Here is a 5,776-nt window from a genome sequence, read left to right as displayed (position 1 = left end):
AACACTCATCAAGAGACCGAGTGTCAGTACAAGACCGAACACTCTTTAAGAGACCTAGTACTAGTACATGACTGAGCACAATCAAGACAATGAATGACCGAATGGTCATAAACATATAATACACATAACGAACCGAATGCTATACTGAAGTGGATAATGTCATCAGACTGATCGGTCATTAACTGAAATCCCATAATATAGAACTCAGTTAAGACCGAGTACCGAACAGTACTAAGAAATCACTTCCACACCTAAGAACGAATGATCATTAGCAAATAAGGTCTCCTAGAGTATAAACACTTTTAAGACCGAACACCAGTATTAGAACAAATACTAGTACAAGACCGTTCGGTCATTAACTAGAACTCCACCTAAGTAGAATCTTGTTAAGACCGAACTCAAGTGAAAAGTTGAACGGTTTATGAAGGACCCTCAGCGAACTGCATAATTCTGCAGAACAACTGCAGAATTATGATCAACACCAAATCTTACCAATTTCCCTACAGACCCAAAACTCAAACAACCATCATTTTCACATTTCTACCATTTCATTTCCTCACCACTCTCTCAGCCATGAACCAAAATTATGCAGAAAGCATTCAATCATGAATACAATACACACCATCAATACCAACACCCAATTCATTGTATTTCACATACATGCAACATCATCAACAACATATTCATCTATCAAAATCAATTAATTAAAAGTATCTAGCTTCCCTTACCTCTTTAGTTAAACCAAAGGAAGATTTCTCATTGAATTTGGCTACCCCACTCGTACGGACACCGCCTACAAACCTTTGAATGATGAGAGAATACCATCCATTCCACCCAGAACTAATAATTAGATTTAAAAGAGTAGTTAATGGACACATGCAAGACCAAACAGTGTTTTGCATGTTACAAAAATTATAGAATTTCAAAAAGGCAAAGGACTCAAACTTACCAATTCAAAATGACAACTTTATCGGTGCGAAGCGAAGCTTTTGGTACCAAAAAACTCAGGTGTTGTCTGATTAATGATTGGAAGAAGAAGAAGGAAGAAAGTCTAGAGAGAAGGTAAAGAAACCAAAAGAGAAGGTAGAAAGAAGAAGGAGAAAAGAAACTTTAGAAGATTGGAGAGAATGGACACATGCATATAAAATGGCCTGGAATTGAAAATCTGGGCTTATATACTGCCACCGAGCCCCCTCCCCCTCTCCCATTTACACATGTCATTTTTGGGTTAACATAAACCTCCCACCCATTTACATGTCATTTTTGGATTTTCACAGAAACCTCCCCTTTATACATGTCATTTTTGGGGTTTGACAATTTCATTATCATTTTATATAAGAGATATAATTATAAAGGTATTAAGAAAGTTGCATATAATATACAAAGTAGTCAATGTCAAGAGAGATGTTTGGAAAAAAATTAGTTTAATATTTTTTCTTTTATGTAAAGATTATAATTATAAAACAGTGATTTTTTTTTATTATTGAGACTTTTAATAAAGTAAGAATAAATTTTTGTTTTAATTATTTTTAATTATAATTTTAGAAAATGAAAAATTGGAATGTTAATAATATTATAAGATTATTTCTTAATTATTAAGACTTCGTCGTGTCCTTAATTTAATGACTAAATAGAAGCAAACCATGTAACTAAAACAAGCCACAGTATTTCATTTATCATTCATATAAATATATAAAACTTAAACTATTATACAAAATATTATTTTGTTAGAAAAAGTTTTATATGATTTAAAAAGTCTTATAGATTTTAGAAGTTGAGTCATTTAAATAAGTATAACATGTTAAAGGTATATATTTACTTTTGTATTTTAAATATTAAACATGTGAACTTATTATAAAACTAAACTTATAATATTACTAAAAGAAAAAATTATACAATTATTAAGGATTTATTACTTTGATAAATTTATCTATGGACACATATAAGATAAATACGAAAAAAGTAAATGAAATAGTTTTTTTTTCATAAGCTTAAATGTAGATAAGTTTAAAATATACATTTTGATATATTGTATTAGAGAATTTTTATTTTGTATAAGTTAAATTTAATTTATAAGAAACTATTTTTTATTTTTCTCTATTATAAGTATTTAGAAAACTTTATCATTATAAAATAATAAAAACGTAAGTAACTTCATTAAAAATCACACAATATATTGAAAAGAATTTTATAATCTATTTATATTTATTCCGTGCCTAAATGACAACATAAATAATTGTTAATTTTTTTCTTTTTAGAAAAATTAGCAGAGTTGAAACATCTAAACAAAACCCATTTTATACATTTTAAAAAATATCCACAGTTAATTTTTTTATATGAAAATCAATAAAAGAAATATTATAATTCAAATAAAATAGTAGAAGTAAATAGTGAAACATAAAACAAAATTTTCTAGTGAAAGATAATGTCGAATTTAATAATTATAAGTGTACCGAATGATTCACGGTTAGCTTTAAGTGAAAAATCAGACGATCATGTATTATGAAGTGTCAAATGTTCCAACTATCACGAGATTATTACTATTACCGCTAATTAACTTAGAATAAAATATGATTATTAATTAAGTTGTGTGATTAAGTCATTCTTAATTCAAAACTCATTCTAAGAACTATGATTACAGGTTTAAGGTAAAAATATAAGTGATTGCATTTAATATGCATTAATTACTATAATTGTCCAATGATCATTCACTTTGGTATTGAATTATCTTTTGCAAGTAATTAACTAGTTTGATCGAATTGGATATTCAAGATGAATGGTGACAAAGAAGAAGATTTTAACAATATACACCATACATTAAAAATATAACCTCGACCCCATAACCGGGCTCGAGGAGATAGAAAACAACTGAATGTTGACCACCAAGAATATGAGCACAGTTGCGCCAAGCGAGTCAAGCGAATAACAAGATCCCATGAAGCTTATCAGGGAGATACAACGTCAGATGCAAGAAATTCAAAGGAGACATGAAGTGGAGTTAGCAACATTGAGGGCCGAGAACGTGGCAATAAGCCAGGAACAAATGACCAAACATTCAGTGTTGGACGTTCCTGGCTTGTCGAACCTAAACAAGCAGATGGAGGGACGAGATGGTATAGGAGGGGAGCATGAGAGCAAGTAAGGGATCTCCCACGGCACATACGATTCACACTGTCAATCTGCTACCCTTTTCCCCAACAATCATGGAAATGTCCATGCCCTAGCGGTGGACACCCTCGACGTTCGAGAAGTATGACAAGTAATTAACCCAGACGAGCATTTTAGGATGTTCGTCAATGTGATGACCTTTTACATGGAAGGAGGCTTGGGCGTCAACGCTGAGCAATCCAGTGAAGTGCCGCACCTACCATTGAGCGGTCAAATCCAGCGTTGAGCGCTATAGTTGGGCTTGGGCCAAAATTTTGTAATTTTGCATAGCTTATAAATAGACCCTCAGAACTATTCTAGAGTAATCTTTTGACAGAGAAAGACGACAGAACACCTTCTACACTCCTTGGAGGCGGATTTTGGATGCTAAGGCTCCAATTCACCAATTCTAGGGTTTATACTTTCATTCTTTCCATTAAATCCATATAGTTTCACCATGTCAATGATGAACTAAACCCTTTGTTGTTGGGGAACGATGTAAGCTTTGCGAAACTCTCTTATATTGAAATTCCTATTTTATTCATATACTTGTATTATCAATAGTTTCAGTTTTCTTCTCTGTACTTTAAAGCTTGCATTGTTTAACTCATTCAGTGTCATGATCTTTGATTTTGTTGATATGAGAACGTACGGGGAAATCTAGAACTGAGAAGAACTCTCTTGATTATGCAATACTGCCTAGAGATAGGAGTAGGACGGTCAATTGCTTTAAGCTTCTGTTATTAATGCATTAGTAATTGCTAGGGAGACTAGGGATAGTAAACTAGTAATTATGTAATAGGCTCTTTTCGCCGAGGGATCGGGTTTAGAGTAAATTAGAAAATTGCATGAACATTGATAATAAAGTGAAATATAATAGGAAAAGTAGATATAGGAAGGTGGATTAGGATGAAACCGTAAACCCCAACAACTCCATTCATTCATAATCTTATATGTCAATTGATTCAACTTTTGCATTTGCATGTTTAATTTCATTTTTGCATTAAAATCTTCAATTATTATTCTTTAAAGTCATATGCGATTAATTCACATGAACGTTTAGGCCACAGAGTCTCTTGGGAAATAATATCTGGACTTATTGTTTTATTATTACTTGATACGATCTAGTACACTTGCCAAGTTGTAAACATTGATCTAACATTTTCATTTGGTTGTTTCAGATTGTGATCTTTGTAAAAACGCTCCAAGAACTCATCAAGAAGACGGAGGAGATCTTTCTTTGAAGAGTTTCTTTAGGAGGAAGAAAGTTGAGCTTACTATTTGATCAAATTGTGCACTACTGGTGTTCATCATATTAATCAAGACTTTATCAATCTATTGGAGATTGGACTGCCCTGTTGGGATTACAGGAAGAAAACGTGGAGTTCTGTACACTTTGAGGATTGTTTAAAGTGGGTTGAAGATTGTAGAAGAGGGGATATCTTGCTATAGATCTTTGTTATACTTTTTGTTAGAGAGTTAAAGAGATTGTCTATATTTTGACGCGAAGGTCTCTATAGAAATCTTGTGTAAAAACCTTGACTAATATAGTGCATTGGCTTCCTAGTTGTGGAAGGACACTAGATGTTGGCATTGTTGGAAAACAGGTAGGCTTCATTTCAACACCAAGATGGGGTGAATTGGTGAGGTTTAAAAATCAGAGTCTTTTTAAAATCTTTTTCGCAAAGCATTATCCTTTTCAAAGTTTCTTGAATCACAAGGAGTGAAAAATGTAAGTGCAGCAGAAAATACAAAGTAGATTACGAATGCAATAAAGTCGACTAAATGTAAAAGTGTAAGGATAGAGAATTCAAACACAGGTTTTTATACTAGTTCGGCCTCAATGCCTACATACAATGTCCTTCCACAATCCGGAAGCAAATGCATTATAATGGTCAAGGTTTTTACAACAAGGCTTTTATAGAGACCTCCACGTCAAAAATATAAAACACCTCTCTAACCCTCTAACCAAAATATAGGCAATACACTCAACAAAGATCTTCAACAAGATATCCCCTCTTCTGCAATCTTTAACCCACTTTGAACAATCCTCAAAGTGTCCAGACTCCACGAGTCAAACCCCCTGCAATCCCAATAGGATAACAACCACAATCTTTACAAATATTGAGAGAAATCTTGATCAGTAGACGCGCACCACAATGTGCAGGATGTGATCAGCCAATAAGCAGATAAACCTTTCTCCTTCAAAGAACCTCTTCAAAGATAGATCACCACGGTCTTCTTGATGAGTTCTTGGAGCAAATTCTCAGAGTTCACAATCTGTAAATCAGAAATGAAATTGTTAAAATTACAAAAGTCCTCGTGATCAACTAAGGCACGTCTATTTATAGTTTTCTATAAATCAGACGCTCCTGTAGTCGATTAGGCTACTAATACAGTCGGCTATCCTTAGACAGTTATAACAGATAAGTCAAACAATAGCAGTCAACAACAGACAAATTGATTTTGCATTTAATACAGTTGACTATCATCAATGATTTAACTAACTTTTGAAATATAGTCGTTACTGTACACACACATTAACAAAATTTCAAACAAACAACTAACTAAGTCGGATCTACTGCGCATGTAGTCGACTTAGACACATCAACTCAGTTTGAAAAACTTT

This window comes from Vigna radiata, unplaced genomic scaffold (assembly GCF_000741045.1).
Source record: "Vigna radiata var. radiata cultivar VC1973A unplaced genomic scaffold, Vradiata_ver6 scaffold_43, whole genome shotgun sequence".
NCBI classification, from domain to species: Eukaryota; Viridiplantae; Streptophyta; class Magnoliopsida; order Fabales; family Fabaceae; genus Vigna; species Vigna radiata.
This window is presented reverse-complemented; position numbering follows the sequence as displayed.